Raw genomic sequence first — 12,830 nt, 5'->3', positions numbered from 1 at the left:
TAAGGGGTGTTTGTTAGGGTAAGACCAACTCATGGCACCATGTGGGAAAGCCCTCTAACCACCTAGGAAGAGATAATTGATGACATCGTCCAATAGCAAAAGAATGCAACCCATCTAGTTAATGATTATAAAGCATTAGGCCTATATAGATGCTACTTTCTAATTAATCAATTGCACTTTGAATCCTATCATTGTGTCTCTACTCTCTCTCTCTAATCTCTCTCTCTCTCTCTCTCTCTCTCTCTCTCTCTCTCTCTCTCTCTCTCTCTCTCTCTCTCTCTCTCTCTCTCTCTCTCTCTCTCTCTCTCTCTCTCTCTCTATCAATGCTCTTGCTTTTGGCATAACCTAACCCTAATCTCCATCTCTCTTACCCTAACCCTAACACCATGGTTACTCTATGCTAAAAATTCGTGATTACGGAGTATGCTTCTGCATCTACTAACCCATGAGTGGATGTAGGTTGAGTGAGTCTCTCACCTGTTTTCTTGTACATACTAGTCACAATTTAGCCAGTATGACCCACTCATCGATGCATTGCCTTTAAGTGGGAGTATGTTGGGCTAAAGAAGTTATGCCTCTACCCACGATCAACGGCCGCTTATTTCCCATAGCTGGTCATCTACACACTGATCCATTCACTTATTCTTCTTATACCTAAAAGAGTAAGGAACTCCTCCCACTTCTTAGAGGTTTGCTCCATCCACACAGCATAGTGAACTCTTCTCCTCTTCCCTCTCTCACACTGCATCGCACACACATGCATCCATGCACACTCACTCTTTTAAGTGGCGGTTGCAAAACCTCTCTCAGAGTGCAATCTATGGGGGTAAAACATCAAGCCAAAGGTAGCAACACCACACACACAAAAAGGAACATATGGGGCTACAATTCATCCACGAAGCTTGTTTGTAAGAGGTTTGCAATGCCACATATGTTGCCATGATGGAGAAATGTCATCAAGGCTCATCTTTTTTTCAAGATCTTTAAAGAAAAGTGTAGATAGATATTAAAAAGAAAGGCACGTGTAACCGATCAATGAAGAGCAAAAACTAAAAGATCGTACTTTGTAGATCTCTTTAACATCTGAAGGAGATGATAAGATAGCATCGTGAGACAAGGGCTCATGTACATTTGATTAAAAATATGCCCACCAACATGGATTTATCAAGGGAAGGTCCATTTATGATAACATTATGGCAACAATGATCGCCATTGAATATGTTGATGTCACTAACCAAGAATGTATCATGTTGCAGTCAGACCTAGATAAAGCATATGACAGGATCACATGGTCATTCATTGAAGATTTCATGAAGACATTAGGCTTTGGGTCACGAATGTGTCGGCTAGTCATCACCCTTGGTGGTGGTAGCCAATCAGAGCTACTCTTCAATGATAGAGTTGTGGGTGCATTTGAGGTCAAGAGATTGATTAAACAAGGCTTTTCACTTGCCCCTTTAATGTCTTCCATTGGTTCTCGTCCCTTGGTAACATTACTTGAAGACAATGCTGCTAAAGGGGAGATTCAAAGCTTGACTCTACCCAACAACGAACAACTGTTGGCAAAGCCTTTTGCGAATGACTTCTTGATTTTTCTCAAAGCATGCCCCCAGGTTATCAACAAGTGTAATGGATATGTCCTATGAACTTTGAGAGTAGCGGAATTAGGAAATTAGAAAAATCACTTTTATGAGGTTACTTTGTGAGCATAGCGTGTGAACTTAATTGATGGTAGCAACATAAACATGGTACTTAGTTAACTTGGCATCATGAACAATACTTTTGCAAGAGAGAGAGTTTAGAGAACATGAAAATAGTTGAGGAGCGGATTTATGCGGAGCTAGTCCCCCCTCCAATAGGAATTTGTATTAAAGTTTCTCCCATCAAGAGACTCTTGGTACAATACAATCTTTGTGTTCCTTGTGACCTAGGTGATGCAATGAAGATGGAAAGCTTTATGCATCACGAGCATAACATAATCTTGGTATAAAGCATTAACTATCCCAAGCCTCGGTCTCCCAAGGCCTCAAACACCTTCCAAGGTGGAGAGAGCTAGCAAGGAATGAAGGTAGGGAAGAGGAAGAAGAAACATTCCATAGGAGAAAGAAATAGTTCCTCACTTATCATCACTCTTCTTGCTAGCATACATAATAGCATAGTAATGAAGATGGAGAATATGGAAAGCTTAAGCATTGAATCATGTCTCTTGGTTGGATTTGCATTCCATAGCCAAGACTCTTAGTGTAGGCTCTCACTTAACAATCTTGGAGAAGAAGGTGGAGTTCCTCTACTTTCACCAAGTGAGAATACTTGAAAAATGAGTGTGTGAGAGGTGTATACCCCCCCAAGCATACCCCTTGCTTGCTTTGGGCGAGCCCCCCTTTTTGCTCAAGCATGATGCTCATTGGACCCCCTCTACCCCTAGCCATCACATGCACCATGCATTTCAAGCACATGGGTAGTCTTGGGACAAGTATCCTCCTTACCCCTTTGAGAGAGAGAGAGAGAGCTTAAAATATCTAGATATTTGTTGAATTGAACTAGAGGCTCATTGGACCCCTCTTTAGCCCAACCAATAAGATTCAAGCACACCATGTGGCTAAGAATAGGGAGAGTCTAACATGGGTCCATGTGCCCCTTGAGAAAGGGGTGCCCTTTGGGTGAGTGGGAGGTTAAGTCAAAGATTCTCCTAACTTTGGGGCTTTCCCCCTCCTTTGTAGGGTCTCTTTTTGACTCAAGCACCTTACCCCCCATGCATGGGAAGCTTCTCAAGCACCTTCCTCATCAATTATTACAAGCATCTCAAGCACCTTAGTCAGCAAGCACGACAAGCACCTCAAGCTTAGGTTGGGTTCCCACCTCAAGCTCAGCCCTAGCTTGCCTAAGGTCAAAGGATTTTTAACATTTAACCATTGGAGGTCTTTAATGAAGCTAACCCTATGGTCTTTTAAGCTCCATTAGCTAGCCTTTCTCTTTGACAGACCATCTCTCATTTAGACCCCTTTACCATTGGTCCCATGTTGAGATAGATTCCTAAGCACATGTCTATATTCTAACCCTTTTAACCCACATTGAGTGATCAGTTTAATATGAGAAAATCATTTGGGTTGGTTAGATATTAGATTTTATGAAATTACCTCTCTCTTGAAATCATAGTCATCCTTGACTATGAGGTAGAAGAGATAAAGCCTTAGTCATTAGTCAAATTTTCTTAGCGGGTAGAGGATCCCTTTTTACCCTACGACATCATTCCAAGATGGATGACTAATCCAATTGGTGCTTAGGAGACATAGTTGACGCAAGCATGTATGCTCTTTAGTCCATTTCATTCTCTCATACAGTGACAAATTCTACTTGGTGTTTGAGAGACGGCGTCATCATAAACATGATTCTAAGTATGCATCCTACTTAAATTTGTGCACAATAAAAAGAGAATTAATGAGAATTAGTCTTATAAGACAAAAACACATTGATCACTTAAAAGAATCATGTACATTCGATTACTCTAATCTAGCATCGTAAGCATTGACAAGGTTCATATTATCCTTAAAGTTGTATTCCTTGCATCCATCTAGCATCTTCAAAAGGATAATTTTTCACTTGTTGGATAATCTTACCATGTCATAGTACCTTTGTCTTCATGCCGAAGTATAGCTTCAGGTTGTAGCACCTCTTCTTGGCTTTTGATTTTGGGAGGGTCTTCAATAATTGGTTCACTTGGTGGCTCTCCTTTGTAGGGCTTAAGTAGGCTCACATGAAAATCATTGCGTATGAGCCAATGGTTGGGCAACTTGAGTTGATAAGCCACCTCATTGATTGGCTTCAAAATTTGAAAAGGGCCATAGTATCTTTTTGCTAGTTTAGCATAATACTTTTGATGGCCCGTAGCATTTTTGCCCGTCGTTTGCCTAAATCAAGCCTTGGGAAACTTAAGTAAGACCCAATCATTTTCTTTGAACGTTAAGTCCCTTCTGTGCTTATTAGCAGCAGCTTTTTTGCCTTTGTTGAGAGATGGATATAGCCTCCTTGATCTATTGGAAAGATTTTTGTAGGTCACAGCTATACTCGTCGACAGCAAAGATCTTCCCATGTACTTTAAGTAGCAAGGGACTTTTAGGTCTTCCCATGATTTCAAAAGGTGCTTTTCCGTTAGAAGTATGGACAATATTATTGTACACATACTCTACAAGAGGTAAGTACTTCTTCTCAGTGTGACCGTTGATCTACTTTTGTAACATAGGTCTTTAGTAGATCAAGAATCGTAAGATTGGCTATCTCACTTTGGCCATCCATTTGTGGTGATAGGCCGAAGAGATTTAATCTTGTACCTAGATTTCAAAGAGACCTTTCCAAAAATTATTGGTCATTTTAAGATCTCTATCTGAGACGATGGATGTTGGCAATCCATGATGTTTGAAAATCTAGGATATGAAGAGAGTTGCCATTTGGGCCTTAAGAGTCTATTTGACATGCATAAAGTGTGCTTGCTTGCTAAACCTGTTAACTATTGTCCATATTCCTTCCCATGGATAGACTTGGGTAATCCAAAGATAAAATCAATGGATATACTCCCCCATGGTGAATTAGGGATTGAAAATGGCTGGAGTAATCCGGGTTGCTTCCCTCTATCATACTTAGTCTTTTGGCATACCACACATTTTGAAACATACTCTTATATGTCCACTCTCATGGTAGGCCAATAAAAGTACGTCTCTACACCTCGAAGAGTAGGTTGAATGCCTCTATGCCCCGCATAGGAAGGAGCATGGGATTCGTACATGACTTTCTCACAAAGGGAGTGGGTAACACATAGCCTATTGCCATGGACAAGATAACCTTCCTGCAAGGTGGAATGGTTCCTCTTTCTTCCCCAAAGCAAGGACTGACATTATGTCTTTAAAATTAGGGTCAGTAGCATACTCATCTATCATAGAGTATAGACACATCATTAAGTTTTGGTCGTCATGAAAGTGCATTGGCCACTTGATTGTGCTTACCAGGAATGTGAGCAATATGAAAGTAAAATTGCAAAAGAAAATTTACCCACCTAAGAGATACCCCTCCCCGGGGGTCTATGCACAAAATATACAATTTACACCTTTATACAATTTTCAATACACATCAGAGTTGCGGAAGCGTTTGCATAGGGGAGGAGCTCTCAACGCTCGACCAAGCATGGAGTTTAGACCATGAGCCGGACTGCATCCAGAGGCACCTAGCGACTAGTGCTACCCATGATGGGTGCTATGAATGAAAGCGTACTCAAGAAAAATATAACATTATGGGGGGTGAATATATGTGTACACCGTGTTGCGGGGAGAGAGAGAGAGAGAGAGAGAGAGAGAGAGAGAGAGAGAGAGAGAGAGAGAGAGAGAGAGAGAGAGAGAGAGAATATAGTGGAGGGTGAAACAGAGTGCACAGAGACGTGAGAGAATGACAACAGAGAATATTTAAATGCCCCATCTAAATGAAACAGGCAACCATGTATCAATGCAATGACAAAATTTGGGTATACCATAACATCAAAAAGTTTATGACAAATAACTAGTAGAGCAACGCAACAGACGGCACTAAAAATTGAGGTGTCTATGCCAATTTATAGCTTCTCCAACTTCCCGGAGTGTGTCCCAAGCTACATGTAGCGCTACGTCTCAGCCAGGATTAGCTTCCTGCTTTTGGGAAAAGACTCCAGCCTTTTCTAAAAACATGGCATAGCTTTTGGTGGTGAACTCTCCCACTTACCATTCAATTTTTACAGCAAAATTGGCCAATTGAACAGTACCTAGCCAGCTAATGGAACCTTAGCTAGACTATGCCGCACCGTAATGTCCCGACATAATTATAACTTTCCCGTACTGCCCCGACATATTTACGGTATCGCTTTTTATAAAAATAATTCCCGTAAAAATCTCGTTTGGTTTCGTTTCTGTTCCGATGATCATTTTTAAATCCGACGAAGACTAAAATTAATATTTTTATGTTTAGGTCATCCTAAAAAGCATATTGCTTTTTAAAAACGCCGAAAAGCACGAAAAGCTATAAATAGCGTGAAAAGTTTTAAAAAAAACAATTTTTTCTAGAATTGAACCACAGGTTTCCCTCGTCCACTGGAATAAGAAAGCGGACTCGCTTTTCACTGAAAAGCACTAAAAATCATGAAAAACTAAAAATAGCATGAAAAGCACTCGAAAAGCAGATTTTTATAAAATTGAACCATAGCTTCCCTGGAACATGTAGATCAAGGATCCGACCTTGCTTTTTACAAGAAAGCACCCAAAAGTATAAAAAGCATGAAAAAGCTATAAATAGCGGATTTTTTTCTCTAAAATTGAACCAATCCTCTGTCTATCCTAGTAAAACATGGAAACGGCCTTGCTTTTTACTTTAAAACCTTACAGTACTATCAATCAAGCATCTTAAGTCAAAATTTCACAAAATAGGTATTGAAAGCTAATTTTCTTATTTTTAAAAGAGAACCAAAAATTGGGGATCTTACATTCTCCCACACTTAAAAAGTTCGAGGTGTCGTCACCTCGACATGAAATTTGGATAATTTAGTCTCATTACATCATCATGTTCCCAAGTGGCATCTTCCTAAGGATACGTTGACCATTTAACAAGGTGTTCAATAATGGTCCAATTACATAGAGGTTAGTCCTACTCTGAAATATCACTTCGGGATATACTTCAAAAGTTCCATCGGTAGAGGTAGATAATAGAGAATCATCAAGAATGTGTTGCGGATCAGGTACATACTTCTTGAGTAAGCTGACGTGAAAAACATCATGTACCTTTATGTGTGGTGGTAACAAGAGTCTGTAAGCTTGATCATTAATCCACTCTGTGATTACAAAAGATCCACAATATCTGGCACTTAACTTCTTACACTTACCCATTAATAAAGAACTACGTTTGGGTTTTACTCTCAGAAATACCATATCGTCCTCTTCAAAAATTGAGAGATCGTTTTGGATCAGCATAACTCTTCTGTCTATCTTGGGAAATCTTAATATCCTGCCGTATAAGATCAGTTTATAGTTGCATTTCATCCAACATTTCGAACTCGTGTGAGAGGGTCTGTCCATTTGAGTGGAGTAAGACACTCTTGTCCGTACAATGCTTGAAAAGGAGACATTCCAATTGAGCGTTGGAATGAGGAATTATACACAAATTCAACCAAATACAAATATCTAGTCCATTTACTTTGTTCATGCATACAATAAGCTCTTAACATGTCTTCAATGATTTTGATTTATTCTTTCTGTTTGCCCATGACTCTGAGGATGATAAGTAGTACTAAAGGCTGAGTGGGTTCCTGTAGCTGATAATAAGGCTTTCCAAAAATCAGAGGTGAACTTTACATCACGATTAGAAATTATCCATCGAGGTAAACCGTGATACATGAAAACACCTTTCATGAAGAGTTGAGCTATATCCTTAGCTGTAAACATTGTCTTAACTGAAAATAAATGAGTCATTTTTGTAAGCATATCAACAATCCACAAAAATAGAGTCATATCCTAAAGATGTAAGAAGTCTTGTAATAAAATCCATGGATATGCATTCCCATTTCATTTGTAGAGCATCAATAGGTTGAAGCTTATCGAGGTATCAAATTAGTTTAGCTTAAATATGTTGACATGTTAAGCATCTTGTAACATAGTTCAACACATTACACTTTAGTCCTCGCCAAAAGAAACTCTTTCTTACAATAGAGTAAGTCTTAATGTATCCTGGATGTCGTAATATAGGTATATCATGAGATTCTTATAATATTTGAAGTTTGATTCCACCTTGATTTGGAATACAAAGACAGTTACCAACGTAAAGGTCATCACCATCGACGTGAAAGCCTTTGATTTTCCTTCATTGCTTCTCTGTGTGATTATTCAAGTTCATCAAGTACTGGACTTTTATGTAACATGGGTCGTGCATCATACCTTCTCGAATAAGCTCAATTAAAGAAGTAGTAAAGGTTGTGACATCCGCTATAGTACTCCCTGCTTAAGGCATCAGCCACAAGATTTTCCTTCCCAGGTTTATGTTTGATTCCAAAATCATATTCACATAACAACTCCATCCATCTTCGTTGCCACATATTAAGGTCAGGTTGGGTGTAGATCCACTTCAGGATTTTATGGTCGGTATGTAGTTCAAATCTCCCTCCAAGAAGATAATGTCGCTATACTTTAAGAGCATGCACAACGGCCAATAATTCCAAGTCATGTGTAGGATAATTTGACTCATGCATAAGTAACTTATGAGATTCATAAGCTACTGTTTTTCCTTCTTGAGACAGAACACCACCGATTGCTTGTCCAGTTGCATTGGTGAGCACAATGAATGTCTTTGAGAAGAGTGGAAGTTGTAGTATTGGAGCATTCACCAAAGCTTCTTTGGTTTCTCAAAACTAGCTTGAGCATGTTCATTCCAAGTAAACACTTTAGCCTTCTTAAGCTTCTTTGAGTTTCTCATTCAGCTTGAGCACGTTCATTCCAAGTAACCACTTTAGCCTTCTTAAGAGTATTAGTCAACGGAGATACAATCTTAGCGTAGCCTTGAATAAATGTACAATACCATCCTCTTAAACCAAGAAAGCCACGTACTTCTTGTACTAATTTCAGTGTAGACCAAGCCATAACAGCTTTGATCTTACTTGGGTCAATAGAAGCACCATCCTTCGATACAATAAATCCCAAATATTCCACCTTGTCAGTGAAGAAGGTGCATTTGCTATGTTTGGCATAAGTTGATTTTGACGGAGAAGTTCAAGTACTTGCCACATGTTGTTCGTGTTCTTCTCTATTTCTTGAGTAAACCAGGATATCATCAAAGAAGACAAGAACAAAATCATCAAGATGATCTCGAAACACATCGATCATGAGACAATTAAAAGTTGCAGGAGCATTGTAAAAAAAAGGCATAACTATAAATTCATAATGTCCAAAACGAGTATAAAATCGTGTCTTTGGAATGTCCTCCTTTGTTAAGTATGGAGCTCGATTTACCTTGTAATTTTCTGTGGTAAAAGCGCACATTTGTAAGGCCCCCATTATGAGGAGAAGCCATTGTGCGTGAAGGAAAATCACTCGCCGAAAACCAAAATTTTCACGGCCAAAAATCAGGGGCAACTTTAGGGGGCTCAGGGGCGGAAGCCCCTGAGACTTTTTTTTTCCTCGCCGGAATATTATGGCCGGCGGTCGGCAGCCAGAAAATGATCGGAAAACAACCGTCGGTTGGCCGGTGGGTGGTCGGAAGTCAATGGCCGGTGGCTGAATTCAAAAGCGGACTTGTCTTCTCAAGGACGGCCACACATGGGCGGATTGAAGGATCCGATTTGGACTTATCTACACAAGGGCGGCTACACATGACTGCCTCTCATGAGAGAGGGCAACCCTTTTGGCCTATAAAAGGAGGCCATTTCTACACACATTTCATAGAGTGTGAAGTTGATGCAACAAGGTGAGTGTGAGGTGGTGAGAGTGAAGCAAGGCGGGAGCTCCATTAAGGGTATAATCCCTTTGTAAACTACTTCTTGTTTTGAAGTACTAAAGCCATTCAGTGGCTGCTTTTCCGTGGACGTAGCCCACATTGGATGAACCACGTATATCGTGTATACTCTCTCTCTCTCTCTCTCTCTCTCTCTCTCTCTCTCTCTCTCTCTCTCTCTCTCTCTCTCTCTCTCTCTCTCTCTCTCTCTATAATCTCGTGTATGTAAATCTGTCTCTCTCCATTAAGTAATCTACTCAATTATCTATTTAGCTACGTCTTATTTCTTAACAATTGGTATCAGAGCAAGGTTTGCTCGTAGCTAAGTTATCTCAAGGAAAGGATTCCTTGAATTGAGTGGGAACTATGGCGGAGGAAGGGAAGCTCAAGATTGAGAAGTTCAATGGCAAAAACTACCAACATTGGAAGATGCAGATTGAAGACTATCTCTACCAGAAGGACCTCTATTTGCCACTAGACGGTCTTGCAAAGAAGCCCGCAACGATGGCAGATGAAGCATGGATTGTCCTTGATTGAAAGGCACTGGGAACAATCCGATTAAGCTTTGCATCAACGGTGGCCTTCAATGTTTCGGAGATGAAGACCACGGAGGACTTGATGAAGTCACTTGACGACTTCTACGAGAAACCATCGGCATTCAATAAGGTATTTCTTATGAAGCGCTTGTTCAATCTAAAGATGGCAGAGAATGGTTCAGTTACAGAACACCTAAATGACTTTAACACAAACATAAGTCAATTTCGATCCGTGAAAATCAATTTCGATGATCGGTGACGAAGTGCGAGCTCTCCTTATACTATCATCTCTACTGGATAGTTAGGACAGCCTTGTGATAGCTATAAGTAATTCTATTTCTTACACAAATACTCTTAAGTTTGATAATGTTGTGGGTGTTCTCCTAAGTGAGGAAATACGAAGGAGAAGCACAGGAGAATCATCAAGTGCTGCATTGTCAGTGGAAACAAGAGGAAGGCCTAAGGAGAGGTTCAAAAACCAAAAGGGTCGTGATCGCTCAAGACAAAGCAAGTCACGCACAAAGTCAGTTCTTGAATGTTAGAACTACGGCAAGAAGGGCCACGTCAAGAAGGATTGTTGGTCCAAGAAGAAGAAGGAGACAGAGTCTCAAGACAACAAGCCAACATCGGAGGCCAATGTGGCAGGTAAAGTAGAGCAAGATGCTCTAATTCTCTCATTAGACAATGTTTCTAATTCCTGGATAGTAGATTCCGGGGCTTCATTCCATGCGACACCACACAAGCAACATTTCCAAGATTACACCAAAGGTAATTTTGGGTATGTATACTTTGGAGATTATGAAGCTTGTGAGATTGTTGGCAAAGGTACAGTTTCTGTCAAAACTGCTAACGGAAATGAATGGAAGCTTAAAGATGTTAGGCATGTTCCTTCTCTTCGGAAAAATTTGATCTCTACAGGACAATTGGACGATGAAGGTCACAACATTGCATTCGGAAACAAACGGTGGAAGATCTCAAAGGGATCTTTGGTGGTTGCCAAGGGAGAAAAGGTCAGTACACTTTACTTCTGTACTATGAGCACACAACCTTCAGCTTGTGTAGGAACTACAGAAATTGACAGTGCGGTGTGGCACTACCGGCTTGGGCATATGAGTGAGAAAGGAATGCAAATCCTTCAAACAAAGAAGCTTCTACTAGGTTTGAAAGAAGTGGACTTAGAGTTCTGTGAAGATTGTGTTTATGGTAAACAAAAGAGGGTGAAATTTCAAAAATCAAAAAATGAAAGAAAAAATAAAAAAACTTGAGTTGGTTCATTCTGATGTTTGGGGTCCTCCAAGTACACCATCACTTGGTGGCTCATTCTACTATGTAACATTCATAGACGATGCGACTAGAAAAACATGGGTTTATGTCATGAAGAATAAATCCAATGTATTTTCCATATTTCAAAGGTGGAAAGCCTTTGTGGAGAATGAAAATAGGTACCAAGGTTAAATGCCTCAGATCCGACAATGGAGGTGAATATTGCAGCCAAGCTTTTGTGCTAGATATGGCATTCGGAGGCAAAGGACAACCCCAAGGACACCTCAACAAAATGGGATTTCGGAACGGATGAACAGGACAATCATGGAGCGAGCACGAAGCATGCGGCTACATGCTGGCCTACCGCATGAGCTTTGGGCGGAAGCTATAAGTACATCTGTGTACTTAATCAATCGGTCACCCTCAACGGCATTGGATGGGGGAGTTCCAGAAGAGGCATGGACAGGTAAACCGGTGAATTATGCATTTCTCAAAGTGTTTGGGTGTGAGGCTTTCATGCACATAGATAGAAGCCTGAGATCAAAGCTAGATGCAAAGTCCAAAAAGTGTTTCTTCATTGGCTATGGAGAAGGTGACTTTGGGTATCGCCTATGGAATCCTGAAGATGGTAAAATCTTAAGGATTAGGGATGTAATTTTTAGCGAAAAAAATATGTACAAAGATTACTTGGAAAGAAAACAAACAAAAGAAACAGGTGATGAGTACATGGAGCTTGAGGACGGTGAAGACTCAAGGACTGCAAACGGTGACAATGTGCAACAACATCAACCAAATGAGGAGCCTCAACCTATTCCCCGAAGATCTACAAGAGCAAGTAGACCTCCAGAAAGGTTTTTTCCTTCCTTCAACCATCTCTTGATCTCAGATTCTGGAGAGCCGGAATCATACGAAGAAGCTATGCAACATGAATCCAAAGAAGAATGGACGAAGAGCATGCAAGTGAAGATGGACTCACTACATCGCAACCAAACATGGGAATTGGTTGAGTTGCCTAAAGGTAAGCGGACACTTCAAAACAAATGGGTGTACAAGGTGAAGGAAGAAGAGGGTGGGAAGAAAAGGTACAAGTCTAGGCTTGTGGTAAAAGGTTTTTCTCAAAAGAAAGGTATTGACTTCAATGAAATATTTTCTCCTGTTGTAAAAATGAACTCAATTAGGCTTGTCTTAAGCCTTGTGGCTGCTCATGATCTAAATCTCGAGCAAATGGATGTAAATACGGCATTCCCTCACGGTGACTTAGAGGAGGAAATCTACATGCTTCAACCAAAGGGGTATGAAGTAAAAGGCAAGGAGAAAATGGTTTGCAAATTAAAGAAGAGCTTGTATGCTTTAAATCAAGCATCAAGACAATGGTACTTGAAGTTTGATCGATGGATGTTGAATCATGGATTCACAAGATGCAAGTCGGATCACTGCGTCTACATGAAGAATTTGGGAGATGGGAAATTCATCATCCTAATGTTGTATGTTGATGACATGTTGATTGCAAGTGCTAACATGCAGGACATCAAAGACCTAAAA

This window comes from Adiantum capillus-veneris, chromosome 11, assembly GCF_014529385.1.
Source record: "Adiantum capillus-veneris isolate H3 chromosome 11, ASM1452938v2, whole genome shotgun sequence".
Taxonomy (NCBI): Eukaryota; Viridiplantae; Streptophyta; class Polypodiopsida; order Polypodiales; family Pteridaceae; genus Adiantum; species Adiantum capillus-veneris.
This window is presented reverse-complemented; position numbering follows the sequence as displayed.